The following is a 16,744-nucleotide window of genomic DNA, read 5'->3' as shown; positions in this document are numbered from 1 at the left end:
TGGTGGCTCATCCCAGAAAGCCAGCTGGTAAATATTCAGAAGTCCTGTGAGCCATTTGTTAAACCAACAGTAGCTTGAAATTAGTCTTGGTATAATTAGATTTGGCAAGTTCTATAAATGAGGGACTTCTTTGTTTGTTTGATGAGTTAACTTACCAGTCCCTTCCCCTGGAACTAACAACATGTGTATATTATGTGATCTGAGAAAATGCAACATATTAAATGTTCTGAGAAGTATTGCAGTTTTTTTTTTAAGTAGTTCCTTCATTAGACCAAATATCTTCCAAATTTTATGGAGAGGGGACACTTTTTACATATATTGCCTTTGCCCCACCTGAGTCAGAGCTACAAGCATGTCCATCCCCCAGACAGTGTGACCCACACCCATTAGGTGTGAATATACCCATCCCCTCCTCCCGTCTCCCATCTGCCTGACATCCTATGAATGTTATTACTATTTGTGCACTTAAGTGTTGATCAGTAAAAGGGACTGTTATTAATATAAATTGTTCTTTAGTAATATGGTGGTAAGGTGTGGGCGAAATGAAAGTGTCCTATGATTGGGTCTCAGTTTTTTAGTGAACCTGTACCCGGGAATCTGAACTTCATATGTGCTCCTCAGTATTTTTCCCCCTCTTAGGAGGACAGGATAGCTGACGGGGGATGGAATTATATATCCCCACCCACTCAAGTGACAGTGGGTATTTCCCTTCCCCCAGATGGGTTAGTTAGTCTTTGATAAAAACCTGGAAGGTTAGGATCTAGTAAAATAGTTTCCAATGATGGCAGGCCTTGTTAGAAGGAACAGAGTGCACGGTGTATTTTGAAATGGTGACTTCTCCCCTTCCTCTGCAAGAAGTATGAGATTTTTCTCCTTTCTAAACTAGGATAACCTGGTCAGGCTCAGGAGGTAAAACTTATAAAACTTATAAGTTATACTTAGAAACATATGTATTTCTAAGAATTATAGGTAGAAAATTCTTACATGGATAAAAATTGCCTAAATCTACAACCCATGGGCTTACAAAAAAAAAAAATCTTTTAGTAAGAATACTAAACAAACAGCTACCTCAAGGCACTTAATAACCAAGCTGCCAAAGATCACAGATAAAGAAAATGTTCTAAGAGAAGCAAGAAATAAGAAAAAAAAAAAATAGCATGTAAAGGAGCTTCAATACATCTGGCAGCAGATTTCTCAGTGGAGACCTTATAGGCCAGGAGAGAGTAGCATGATTTATTCAAAGTGCTAAAGGAAGAAAACCTTAACCCTAAAATATTATATCCTGCATAAATATCCTTCAAACATGAGGGAGAAATAAAAACTTGCCCAGAAAAACAAAAGCCGATGGATTTCATCAACACCAAACCTGTCCTACAAGAAATGCTAAAAGTAGTTCTTCGATATGAAAGAAGAGACCACTAATGAACAAAAAGAAATCATCTGAAAGTACACGACTCACTGGTAACAGAAAGCACACAAATGAAGACTACTCTATTGCTGTAATTGTGGTGTCCGACCCACTTATATCTTGAGAAGAAAGACTAAAAGGCAAACCTATCAAAAGTAACTACAAGAACTTTTTGAGAGATATAGATGGAAACAAGAAAGTAATAAAAATAATTTTGTAATAAAGTAAAATGACTTATTTGTGGATTTTTAATTGAAACATCCACTTACTTGAAAATTAGTGTGTTGAAAAACACTATTTAAAACAAGTTTTATGTGACCAAATTTGATACACATATAAAATGTGTAAATCTCAGTAAATGCAAAACTTCCAACATAAATTTTTTGACCCTAAATTTTATCACTTAGATTCTTGTCTATGTATCTACTTTACATCTGGTCCTTTGTGTCTTGACTATGAAATGAGCTCAGGAAATTTTTATGAATATATACATATTTTATTTGTATGGAGGATAAGACATGCCACATTGGAATATACCAAAACGGGAAAGAGAAGGACTCCTAGTAACTTTTACTACAGTATAGAAATATATTGGTAACTATTTAAGCTTTGTTAAAGCAAGAACTTAGGTTGTTCGATAGCACCTAGAACAGTCTTTGGCACAGAGTAAGGGCTTAACACCTAGTTCATATTAGGCAATTCTGAGAAAGTATGGAAAGTGTGCTTGATAGAAATCTACATTCACATGGTTTTAAGGATTCTATTATATTTAAGCTTATAGAAATAATAATTTTCTTTGGGAACATTATTTGGATGATGGGCTTCAGAAACTTTCTACCCTCCTCCAATTAAAAGAAAAGAGTTATAAATCAATAATATAATTAATTTATTCATTTGTTTCCATTACCAGGAGTATGCTAAGCAATCTCTGGTGCCATAAAAGAAAAAACTATCTAAATTAATGACAATACAGACTATGTAGCATTTTAAAACGAAAATAAGGAGCTAAATATACATGCATATATACGTTATATATCTTGTATCTGTAACATATATTATAAATGAATTTTATAATATAGATCCAAGTATATATTAAAACAGTGGTATTCAGTACCGACGCTATATTTTTATTTTATTTTTTTTGCTTTTTCATATCTCTGACAGTTAATGAACTATTTTTAAGCAAAGAAAACAAAAACTTAATAATGTAAAATATCTCAGCAAAACTACTAGATACTATATTTCATGTAACAATTATTTGCTTGGCTCCTTGTGTTTCCTATATCTTAAGTAATTGCAGGATAAGGATGCTATGTGGGACAGAAATGTATGAATTTTGTGACTTGAGCATTTAATGTCCAATTGTAAGACTTTCTAAAGTATTTGTATTTTTATGTCTTTCCTACATCTTCTTTTTTTCTTAAATCTCTCTCTTACTCTCTATACATGAGTGAATGACAGAGATAGGTATATGAGAAAGTATCTATGTCACCTATAGACATGTTCATTCACATATCTATAAGTAAACACAGGAACAAACACTCGTGTTTGTTGTATGTGTATTATATACATATATAAACCATATAAAATTGCATTTTTGGTACGTTAAAATGGTAAAAGATTGACAAGTTCATGCGGTTCAACTAATCTAGCACAAATATGTTTCCATGGGTGTTCTATGACAGTAAAATCATTTCCTCTGTCTTTTTAAAAATTTAATTAATTAATCAATCAATTAATTAATTAATTTTGGAGACAAGGTCTTACTGTGTGGCCCTGGCTAGAGTGCAGTGGCATCATCATAACTCACAGCAACCTCAAACTCCTGGACTCAAGGGATCCGCTTGCCTCAGCCTCCTGAGTAGCTGGGACTATAGGCATGTGCCAAAAGACCTGGCTAATTTTTCTATTTTATGTAGAGTTGGGGTCTCGCTCTTGCTCAGTCTGGTCTCGAACTCCTGGCCTCAAACAATAGCCCTGCTTTGGCCTCCCAAATTGCTAGGATTACAGACGTGAGCCACCACGCACTGCCTCATTTCCTCTTTCTTGTGGTTCATGAACTGTGTTTGATTTATGCTAAACTGTTCAGAATTATAAAGCTAATTAGTGTTCTGTTTTCTGGTTTGGTTAACTCAGTCAGTTAAGGCACTACACTATTATACCAGTTAATTTCTTTAAAAATAATCTCCAAATGTTGGTTTTTAATTACAAGAAGGAGTGAATAAAGGGGTAGGAGGTCTTTGTTTTTCCATCCGAGGTTGATTTCTCTTACCACAACCTTTTTATCTAGCACCTTCCTTAGTCTCTCAAAACAGATGTATTCACCTCTCACTCTTTTATGCAAATCTAAATCTTTCTACTACTCGTTATTGCTTGTAGAGAAATGAACCTTTAGGGAGAAAAATTAAATGTTCAATAAGTTTGCAGGTGTTTTAGGAGATGTTTTCTCTAAACCAAGTTAAAAAGTTTGGATAAAGTCATTTTTATTAGGATAAATAAAACTCTTAAGACAGTTCATCATAGCATTTCTTATCTGTCTTTTATCTCTCTCAGTATTGTCTACAAATTATGCATCTTGATTTTGTTTATGCAAAACCTCCTAAATATGATATCAGTCACCCACCATTATACACACACACAGCATCCCATAATTCTTCTTTGTGGTATTTGTCACACTTGTAATTAAGTACTTCCTTGTAAAATTATTTTTAATGTCTCTACATAGTAAGCTTATTGAGTAGTAAGCTTATTATTCATTAATGTACTTATTTCTAAATTATGAATTATTGTTTGTTGCTATAGATACATAAACTGTCACAGTGCCAGGCACATAATAGGTGCTTATACTTTTGACTAAATGTCTGAAGGATTGAAGCAGTACAGCATAATTAAAAATATAAAAGCCACATAATTCTCTCTATAGGCAGGAATGGATGTGATATAGCCCTGAGGGTTAGAAATGATCTTGGTATTAAGCCAGCTCCTGTTCAAACCTCACCCATGCTATTTAGCAATCTAATAATACAGGGTATGATACTAAATATCTATCTATCCTAGGTTTATTTTTGTGTAAAACATGCGTAGTAATGGCACCCATATTGTATCATAGCTTCAGTGGAAGAATTAAATGAGATCTTGAACAATGCCAAATTTCTTGAGCTAGTGAACTTCAGAGAAAAATTTGGACAAATTGTTAATAATCGTATAAGAAAAGCTTAAACTTAACTCATGATTAAAGAAATGCAAATTAAAGGAAAAAATGCCATTTTTACCTATCACATTGGCAAATATTAAAGTGGTTGATATTATCTAGCGCTGACAAGGATGTGGTGGTGAAGTGTTTACACGCATAAACCTTTGGTAGCAATGTGAATTAGTGCAACTTTTAAATGAAATTTGTTGTATCTTCTAATATTTAAAATTTTCTATCCAGTGACTCAGCAATCATACTTCTAGGCGTATATCGTATAAATACATTCACACAGTGAGAGGTCATGCATGTGCCAGTTTATTTATTGTAACATTTCATAAAATGGAGGGAAAACCAAATACGACAAAAATTTTCACCATTTTTATAATTTTTAAGAAAAATCCACAAATGTTCACCCTAAGTGGAATCATTGACTCTTATGTGTATTAAAGAGAAAGGATTTAGGAATGAGAAGGGTATCATTTTTTCCCTAAATTTTCTGTATATAAATACTCCTTATATTTAGTGGGCTGTAGCTTTTATTATTATAGATAACTTTTATTATTCTTTATGGAACTTCTTTATGGATCATAAAATCCATTCTTCTTATAGAAATTGTATAAAACAACAAATCTGTAATAGATTTCCACCTCAATTAAAAGTAGACGATGTTGTGTCAGTTATTGTTCTCTATTTTGAATATAAACCTCACACTTAAAGCACACACTCTAATAATCCTAGAAGGAGGTGTGCAAAGCAATCAGCTTCCTCTCTCATCTCAGTAAGAGTTTAAGGAAAACACAGATGAATCATACATTTCTGTATAATCTGTGCTTTTGTCAAAAGGTTGCCATGACTCATTCATGACTTTCCATAGTTTTAAAACCAGTGTTTTTAACCATAGAAAATCTACTTCATGGTCCTATTATGATGACTCTGAGTCAATAATATACTCTTAGTTTACACAAGACGATTTTGTAGAAAAAAAATCCAGGTATGGTTGTCGTTTGCCATAACTCCACAAAGCAAAATCCTGAACAAAGGAAGAAAGAGATTAAACGTATACACTGTATTAGATGCCATTGACATAATTTAATCCTTATAACTTCCTATAGATCAATCTAGAACCCAAGGGCCAAGTAGCTATGAAGAAGGGACAGGATTGGAATTTGAACCCACATCCGAGTGATTTCAAATGTCACTAAAATGACCAAATTACCTTGCAGTCCTGACCTCATTCAGTTCAACATCTATTCATTTTTTGGGGGGCTCCACACTTTTCAGAACAAAGTCTTTGGGACAATATTATGTAAAGTAAACGCTTTTGTTACTCATTTATTACTCAGAAATGTGTGGGCATTGAGAAAGGAACAATATTTTAACCAATAGTTTTATCCTTTTTTCATATAAGATTGATGGAAACAGAAATAAAGTCAGTTATCTTTAATATCTGTAAAAATAATCAACACCTGAATTAGTGAGCGTTATCAGTTCAGTGGTAGTCTGTTAAAATCCTTTTCTAGAAGGATCTCTTTAAGTTAATTAACTTCTACTTGACTATGAAGAGAGGTCAAGTTACATCAACAATTCAAAATATATCAGGAATGTGGTTCCTTAAGAAATAATTTTGACTTGCCTCATTTTCCTTTGAGAATTCCTTTGGGCAAGCTGTTTTATTTTAGTTCCCATTTCATCTCACTTTATATTGGAGCAATAGTAATATTTAAAATAAAAGGATGCTGCAGAAACTTAGATATAATCCAACTGTTTCTATTATCATATGTCTTCAAATCTCTTTAAAAGTAACAATAGGCTCATAAATGTTGGAAGTAACTTAGGATGTAATCCCATCTTCTAGCCATATATTACATTTCTTATAAAGTAGCATTTATTTAAAAGCTATGTTATTATTTTCTTAAAATGATTTAACCCAGAAGCTCTGGCAAAAAAAAAAAATGCTATAATGCAACCCCACGGGGAAAAAACTTAACCTCTTTTGTGTGTGCCAGGAGTTATTGTTCTGTCATTTTAATTTATTAATTTTCTTTACACCTCCTGTTTTGCTATCTTTCATAAATGACTGTTTTTGAGAAAGAGGAAATTGGGTGTGGTTATTTATGCAGTTCCTATCTTTAATAAACTCCTAAAGCAGCTACCTGCTACCTTTATTACCCCAAACACCATTGATTCTGGAGTTCCTGTTTGGGAAAAAAAAAAAGAAAACAATTTTAGCATTTAAAAAATTGAAATTAATTGCAACCCTATAATTTGAGCAGATTGAGTTCTTAAAATACATACTCTGGATATATACTGAGAAATTCGTTTAAACCCAGCCTGCTTGCTGGAACTTGTACCTCCAGTAAGTGTCATGAAAGCCAATTCCCATCATGAAGTTAAATCAGATATGCAGTTCTTGAAATTCAAATTCATATTTTTTTTCTTAAACAGACAAAATGATTCTAATTTAGAAGAAAACCCAAAAGATATGTTTCTTATATTTAACAGTTCCTTCTTTCTTTTCTTAGCTCTCCTTTCTACCTCTTAAATTCAGGTATTCCCCAAGGATCTGTCCTTGACTGTCATCTTTGCACCTGCCCACTTGGAGGGTTTTATCATCCATGTTCCTGGATTTAGTTAGCATCTCCGGACATAGCAGTTCTAGTTCAGAATTTTTACTGTTCTTTGCTTCCACATTTCCAAATGTTTACTGCAATATGTACCAATCTGGACTCATGATCTGCTCTTCAAATTCTGCCACCAATTTTACTTTTTAAAACCAAATCATAGTAGTAAGTACTCATTAACCAGCAACTATTTATTATAAGCACTTTACATGCATCGTTGCATTTAATTCTTACAAGGAATAGCAAAAAATGCATTATGGTCCTTGCTTTACAGAAATGGAGGAAGACTTAAGGAAGGTTAAGAAGCTGCTCCAACGTCACAAAGAAATGAGAAATGGAGCTGGAAATTCAACCCTAAGGTGGTTCTGACTCCAAAGCCTTTGCTCTCTCTCGATCACAAGGCTGTTCTAAATCACCTTCCTCACTCAGATTTGAAACTTCAGATGTATCTTTGATGTTATCACCTCTTTTAACCCGTGCAAGTATCTTTCTTGCTATTCTAAAGATAAACAAAAGATACAGCTTTTTAGCCCCATGAGAATACTACTATGGTGTGTTTATATACCTGAGAATTAGGTTGAAAGTCAAGCATATTTGTTGAGTAAATGAGAGTCATTTTAATTCTATATCCTTATTTCTTTCCTACATCTACCCCTTTTGTACATTCACTGCAGCTTCCACAGTCCAGACCTTTCAACACTTTTATTTTGATTTTTCCAAGAGTCTTAAAGGTTTCCCTTGTTTCAGCTACACCTCAGCTCCAGGTCACAGCATGTTGCTCCTTAAGCGAATTTTCAAAATTTAAATTCTAAGGCCCTGCTCAAAACTTCCAGTGATATTGTATCTACTCCCTGTAGAATGAAAATATTCATCGTAGCATTCATGACTTCTCTGAAGAATGTCACTTCATTCCCTGACATCCTAGAAAAGCTAGGGCACATCATTGTAGCTCCCACTCTCGGGATCCAGTCCTGTCTTCAGCTGTTCCCCATACTTGTGAATCGTAGCATTATTTTCTCACCATGACAAAATGTTTCTGAAGCTCTAGGCTTAGCTCTTTCATAGGAACTGCTGGTTTATCCAGCAAGGAAGGAATTAATATACACAATGTATTGTGTACCTCTCCTGAGCATTTATCACCTTATTCTTAGCATTTTAAACATACGCATATGTATGTGTGTGTGTTTAGACATATATATTTATGTACATATTTGTGTGTGCTTATGTATATTATGTGTATATATATATGTATATATATATATATATATATATATAGAGAGAGAGAGAGAGAGAGAGAGATATCTGTTTATCTAATCGTCCTTAATAGATGAAACCTGCTGGATCATGGTCTCTTTCTGTCTCATACAAAGTTTTGATCATATTAGGTACACAAAAAACATTGATGGAGTGAATAATGAATGAGTGAGTGAATGGATGGATGGATGAATGGAGATGGATGAATACATTTTCAGTAATATACAGCATTCGGATGGGTCTAATAATTTATCAAATTCTAGACTCCCAAAAGAAGAAACTCGTAAAAAGCAAAGAAGTGCAATAGCATTTATTACTCACTCAACAGACATTTCATGGTTCCTACTTGCATGACAGGGACAGTGCTGAGCACTTTGTTACCATGTCTATGTTCACTTGTAAATATATCTTACCTAGCAGAAAATTTCTGCACATTTCAGACACAAAGGAATAATAAACTATGGGATGGGTAAGCTGCCACTTAACAGCTCAATCAAAGGGATGTATTTAACTCCCAGTGTTAAAAATGCAAACAAACCTTTAACTTCCAAGATCGATTATACCTATAGAAGGAAGCTTGCTGAAAACAGCATTCTGTCTTGTCAAGGACTCCTTATCATCAAGGAAGAATAAACACTCTAATTATATTTTTTTTTACTTTTTTGTTTGTTTTCTAATTGGATCATTCATTACTTCCTAGAATTCAAATCAACATCAGATTTATAGTTGGAGGCCATTGAAATATTGATTTGGTTATAGAAATGTCAGGCTCGGCAGGTAAGCTGTCTTAGAGCCAGAGAATGCTTTTGCTTTAGCAAACTTGTTTTAAAAGGCTGGTAGAATGTAATGAGCAAGCAATTTGCATCTATATCAGGCATGGAGAGAACTTTTTAAAATTTAAATACTCTCCTTAGCCTCTCTCCAATTCCTAATTCCTTGGAATCAAGGTAGCAAACCTAAGCCACAGTACACAAATCCTAGTTATTAAGAGGTCTGACATTAACTTTCTATTTCTACAGGCTCATTCTATATCTAAAGTGAGATGCAAGGGCACTAAATCATACAGGATGTCATTATTAGCACACGGTGTGCCATTGCCGCACTGTAGTTAGATACGGATTCTACGTGGTTCTGCAATTTCTAGCTCTATAAACTTAACATGCCATGTCATCTTTCCATATATCTTAGTTTAATCACCTTTAATTTGAAAATAACTGATCTACCCTGCTTATCTTGCATTGCTATAGTGAGAAGAATGACTATATTGTTTGAAAGCACCACATTCTACTTTTAAAACACATTTTTCCCTTGAGAAATCATTGCATCAATCTCATGCATATGTGCTTCTTTACACACACACACACACACACACAAAAACCCTTTTATTTACAATGAGCTAATCAGGAAAAATGAGGGTGATAAAGGAAAAAAAAGAGAGAAAGGGGGAAGTAATTCTATAAATGGAAAGAATGTTGAAGACCTACCTGGTGCCTAATTTAGAAGAGTATTCTGGTATGTAGGAAATTATTTTCTACTCTATCACTTGAAGCAAATCTTATCTTATGGAGACCTCTTTCTACTCCCTAAAGATACGCATTTTTAACATTATAATTGACAGCCAAGTCTCCCTCATCCTTGGTGAAGGAAAATGATCTATTGAAACCCAAAGTGGGGCTTTACCCACCCTCTACCCATAATAATTTTATAAGGGAACAGAGATTTATTGTCTTCACTCATTCACACATTAAAGGAAGAGAAGGGGATTTCCTGGACTCCCCCCTCCCTGAAATTTACACTTTTCCATCACCTAGTCAGGCAGGCGCAAATGGGCAACACCTAAACTATGTTGAATTGTCGTCATCGAGGCCAAGTTCTCTGTTAATGACAGAATTGAGAAGGTAATCCGTGCTAGAGTGGCATGTTGCAAATGTCCCAATGGCTATGAGGAGAATCAGAACAAATCAGTTGTGGTGGTTATATAGGTCGGTACTTTCCTCCTGTCAAATGACTAGGATTTGTAAAGAAGTGTTTATATCGAGATGGCCTATAAACATCATTTTTTTAATGCTGGGAGCTGAGCACCTTAGCAAGCTCTTCTGAACAGACAGACCCTGCATGCTCTCTCCTTACATACCTCATTCTGATGATTCAAAAAAGAAACCTTTAATCTCACTCCACTGATCAGCTAAGATATTTTAATGTTTTAGCTGTGAGTAAAAATAATACACTTTCTCAAAGAGAGTGTTTTCAGACTTCTCTGGAACAGTTCTCCCTGGGCTTCTGTTGCTGCCCATGGTTTTCAAACTCAGAATGATGCCTTCACACTTAATGAAACAACCCCTATTGCTCTTCACGAGGACTCAGATGTCAGTTCTCCAGGTCCCTGGCTGAGCAGTGTGAGTACCATACGCAGTCCTTCTAAACTCTAGCAAATGCCTTCCCCACTGGGATTAAAACTTTGAAATTCTCATTTTCAACCTGCTATCCACTCCAAATTCATATTTTTCAGAAACTAAAATGGTCTTTGAATTTCTTTTTCCCTTTCTTTTGTGGAATTCTTCCAGTACATGTATAGAAATATATACATTAGGGGAAATCATAAATCAACAAGCCACACAATGTTAAAATGCATGTGGCTCACTCTGAGGATATGCAGTTAGTGAGGTCTCGAGACATATATTTGGTGATACTATTGTAGATGAGGAAATATCATTCATACGAGGAAAGTGAGTTTTTGGTCCCAAGACCATAAATCATTGGGTTGTCTGAGAAACAAGGGGTATCAATGAGGCATTTCCTGCTTTTTACTCATAATATTTAGAAAGATTAGAAGATATATAATTCCAAATACAGCGGCTTAAATTGTTCAATTTTTTACTCAAAGATATAGTGAAATGGTGGGTAAGTTAGAATCTGTTACTGATAAAGGCAAAAAATCAATTTGATTTCTGTTGAAATTATCTTTTTGGTTTTGTTTAGATTCCCAGAAACAGAAAAAATAAATAAATAAAAACAGAATAAGAAGAACAAAAGTACATTCAAAGTACTTTTATTTCCCCAAATGAAAAAGTCCATTTTGGCTAATTCAGTGTTTTCAAAGAATAAAATCACAGCAAGGAAACCAACATGAGAATATTTTGCTAGTGTATTATTTGTAATAATCCAACATAGCTTGTGACCTTAAGGATGAAGTATACTTGAATTTAGTTGCTAGAACTCCAGATGCTACCCAATAATACTAATTTTTATATTTTCGTATTTTGTATTTTTGCATGTCTGATTCTCTTAATAGCCAGGAGGCTATAAACCCCACAGTATGAATGAGAAAACAGAGTCTCAGATCCGTTATTTGCCATATGACAAGAACCTGTGAATGTCTGAGATTAACGCTAGCTCTTCTGAGAACAGATTCCACACTGTCCCCTCTTCCTTTAACACTCGCTTTGATGGACTGCTGATTCCTCTGTCCCCATATCCCCAGGAGGCTGTTACCACAGTTCCCCCCTCCCTTCTGCACAAATCCCTGGGCTGGGATTCCCTCAGGTCAGCACTGCCCTGGGCCAGGTGGCATTGCCCTGTCCACTCAGAGGCTGATGAGGCTGTTTCGCTTCTCTCAAGCTCTGGCCTTAAAAGGTCCAAATCTGCAATTTAGCCAATTGATGTGGCCACTGTGTGTGACACTAAGCACCTGATTGCCTAAATCAGGGAATAACTGCTATGAAGTGATGCTTCATTATTTCTTTTTTCAAAAAAATCTTTTTGAAGTGGAAATATTTGATGAGGCAAATGCAGTTATTTTTAAAAAATTAAATAGGAAGTATGAGTGAGAATCAGACTCCTTTATATTCTCTCATTTAAAAAATGCCTGAAATAATTTATACTTAAGGGAGCTGAGCTTTGCATACCAGCATATTATCAATGAACTACATTAGCTTGGAGATATGACATGTCACGATAGAACCATTTTCCTGGACTATAAGATGGGATTCTAGAGCCTGTGATCTCTGAGTGTGCCCACCTCTATGATTGTTACTATTCTTAAACAAAAATAGCCTGCCCTATGCCAATGGGCCTCATGAATGTAAATGTCACTGAATTATATCACACTATGTATCTACCCACCCACAATTTTAATTTTCTGTATATTGTGCCCCCAGCATCTTCCATTGCACTTTGTAGCATGTATTTAATAAAAGGATGAATTAAATAAATAATTAACGATCCAATAATAAGCACCTCAAATTGATTCAATCTTCATTTTTATAAAATAGAGATTTCTTTTTCTACCTCCCTGGTTAGGTTAAAAATTAGCTCCATTCCTATAATATCTTTACTAAATAACAATCTGAATTTGTGCACCAGAGGTAAATTTCCACTGACCTCGAGTAGAAATTTAAAGAAGAGAGAGAAAAAAAATAGCAAGAGAAAAGGGGAAAAGTAGGCTTATGTACACAGTTTTAAAACATAATTGTGGTTTATATTTTCTGTAGCTAATATTCTTAGCTTATAAGACTTGTAAAACAAACAAACATGAAAGCCATTTTAGGTCCTTTAAAATCACTTGCTTAAATGATGAAAAATTTCCTTAAACATGTTAGTCCTCCCAAAATAAATGTCTTTACTTAGTTTCTATAGGTCAACGACATTGACATAAGATCATTTAACAATAGCTTACTTATCACAGGAATAGTAGAAGATATAGACTCAGAGGCTGTCTCCCAGAATCAATTAAATTCATTTAATCAAATATCACATATTTGCATTCAACTCTAAACATGTAGTAAAGATACTTTATTCTCTGCCATCCCTCCATTTTCCTCTCTTCTCTATTTCTAAATGAGTTAGTTTTAATTCTGGACCACTGTCCTGGGTTCACTCAGTTCTTACTATCTGTTAAAGGGTATCAAGTTTTACCAAATTCCTCTGTGAATATTTCTTGCTGTATTTAAACCCACTTTTATCTGAAGGAACTCCCTAGAAATAAGCATTTTGTCCAACGTATTATCAAGCCTTTAAAATAGTCTGCACAATTCTAGAAGTAACACATTCAGTTTCTAGATTCATCCATTTAACATGTAATAGGTAAGACACTATAATTACAAAACAACTTGAAGGTTTAAAAGCTGCTTATTATTCTAAGAAAATACCAGCTCTGTTTGACTCCCATCTCGGTACCCAGAGAACAAAAACAGGAGCTTCAAAAAGAAGTGAAACTATTTTTTTTAAATGATTAGGGGACTTTAGACAGTGTTAGACAATCCAGGGTGATTGTACCTACAGTGAATTGATTAACACTTCTGATAAAATTAATAAATGAACATCTTAGGATTTTCATTGAAAACAGTTTTGTAAAAACTGTATGTCTCCACTCTCCTTAAGGGTAATTTTTTAAAAAATGAATGAATTATGTAGAAAAAATATCCTTTGTGTTTGTGAAATAGCCGGTTGTATATAAAATTTGGTTTGATCCTTTCCAGATTATTGGACTCCCACAAGATGATTTTTTCAAATTAAAACCACAGTGGGTTGATTCATTTAGGGAAGATAAAAGTAAAGACCAAGGGTCAGCAAAATGACATCGTGGAAAGTGTCGACTGTGGTCCCCTGATATTTTCAAAGTTAGGAAGCAACCATTTCCTGGTTTGGTTCTGCCCACAGATCTCCCATAGAAATTCAGAAGAACTAATGAACCCTGTGAGTGTATCAAAAGGAGAATATGTCCCCAGAGAGTGGTTTAGTTTAATAGTGTTGACTTTTACATCTTCCTCTTCAAAATGCTTAACTTCTTGGCCAAAGTTAATTCACCTCATTTTTGTTATGGGAACAAACCTCAAAAATAGATTTTTCTTCAGCTGATAACAGAAAAGGATGGAAAAACAGCTATGGTTGAGAGGAAACAGTTCAAACAAAAACATGTTAAGACAGTCTTTAGGGCTGAGGGTAGAAATAGTTTCACTTGTGTGAAAGCATTGAGTCCAAATCTGTAACCTTGAGTAATAAGAACATTCTTCCTTAAGCAAACCAGCAATTCAGGGGTTAGAGATTAATACCTAACTAAAGGTAAGAAAGAGAAAATTAAACTCTTCAGAGATACTTCCTAAGTGTAAATTAAATTATCTCTCACTAAACAAAACCTTCAATATTTTGCTAAAGGAATCCTGTGTTTAAAGTATGTAGGACTGAACTGGGTGTGGGGGCGATTCACCCTCAGAAGAATCACACAAAATCCACCAAGTTCCTACAGGAAGTTATTCACATTTATTTTACTCTCTGCAGGACACTATTACTTCTATTAAATGATAATACACAAGGATAGCATGGAATATCTCCTCAATTTTAAAGGAGTATTTCTTGTTCTTTCAACACAATTATTTAAAACTTCCATGTTCTACTTTCTAAAAAAGATCATTTACATACTTTGGTGAATGATCAAACATATCATGTAAGAAATCTATTTTACAAATGATAGCCAAACTTCTTGTGATAAAAAAAAAAGATACACAGGACAAATGTGCATATTTACAAAGCTACATTTCAATTAAAAGACAAATGGCTATTGCCAGATGTTTGCATCACCAGCTAGTAAATTAAAATGTTTGTGGTAAGAACCAGTGTATTTCAGGTTTAAAGATGACTTTAATTATTCTTCCATGTTCTTGGTCACTGACAAGTTTCTGAAAACCTTGTATATGTTTCAAGTTTGTTCAAAGTTAAGCTCTACGTAGACATTTGGAGGTAAATAAATTCATCCCTTTTGAGTTGCACAAAGGAAGAGAAAAAAGGCATTCTATTTGTGCTTATTTCCACATTTATTTTACACCTATAGGTAAATAAAAATAACTGAAGTTTTAAAATAATACTTTTTTGCCTAAAGGAAGAAATCAAAAATTTAAATCTGAGAAAAAAGAAGTTTAAAACAACAATGTTAGAAAAACCAAAGAGTATGAGAGCAAATATCTAAAAATTTTATATCCAAGATCTGTAGCCCATGTATTATAATATAATATGAAAACAAAAGTTGTCAACTAAAAGAGAAATTTCCATAACGCAATTATAAATGATAAATTAGTTTTATTTATATTGTAGCTATAACTGTATTTGTATAGTTATATATACTTATATTTATATAGAATAAATTATTTTATATTATATTTGGAGAAATCAGATTTGCATGTCCTTTTAAGAGATGAAAACAGGAAGACAGGGTAAGATAGGGCACCTTTAGTAATTTTGAACCGAATATGTATTACAGTGACTTTTTTGACAAAATGTGTCAAGTTTATGAAGCCTGTTACATCACTTCTTTGCGCTTCATGTGTATGTTGTATAGAATGAAATGAAATTCTTCTGTGTGCTTGACCCTAAATAAGTCAACTGGCTAATGAATAGCCTCTGGGGTAAAAACCACTATTTTAGGGCAAAGCCTCCAAAAGTCCTGCTTTAATGTGAAAAGATTAATAGAGAAAGGTGTAACTGAAAAGTTCAACCCACATGCGTTAGAATGTTAACAGCAGAAGTCTGAGGGAAGCTTAGGAAGAGTAGAAATTGGGAAGGTAAACATTTAAAAGATGTAATATTGAAAAAGATTCCAATAACGTACTTCTCACAAGCGTGCCTTTGTGACTCTGAAAATGTAATTAAATGGTGTAAATCTACAGTAAATTTTTAAGAGTGTCCACATTGTAGGAAACTAGTGCATTTTCCTGTGCAGGCACCACTGTCAAAAATTCCAGAGAGATAATGTTCGGGAAAACCACATATTTAAGCTGATGTTCTTGCTACAAAGGTTGGAATTATTCCTGTGTGACTACTAATTTATTCAATAATACTGAAATTCCAATGGAAATGATTATTAAGGCCAAGAAAGGGAAACTGGAAAGATTAAAAACACTAAGGCCAACGATATCAGTTTATTGGCAGAGCCTAAATAGTTGGCTGCTAATATATTTAGAATACTGACTGTGAAAGTCTTAAATTTAGTGAACCTTGAGAATGTTCTCTCCATAATGCCCAATTCCTATATATTTGGAAATATATGGGTATGTTATTAAATTTTTAGGTTATTATTTGTGACTGTCAATATAATATAATAATATTATATTGAAAAATATTATATTGACAAATAATATGCTATAAAGTGTAGTAAAATGAAAGTATAGTTAAAACGGGATTAAATAATAAAGGCTATTATTAATCCTTGAAGGAAAATTTATTCCTGAACACAGATATAGCTAAGAAAACTTTTCAAGTACGTTAAAATCAATGGCA

Source organism: Propithecus coquereli, unplaced genomic scaffold (genome assembly GCF_000956105.1).
Source record: "Propithecus coquereli isolate 6110/MARCELLA unplaced genomic scaffold, Pcoq_1.0 Scaffold177, whole genome shotgun sequence".
NCBI lineage: Eukaryota > Metazoa > Chordata > Mammalia > Primates > Indriidae > Propithecus > Propithecus coquereli.
The sequence above is the reverse complement of the archived record's forward strand: the minus strand, read 5'-3'. Positions refer to the sequence as shown.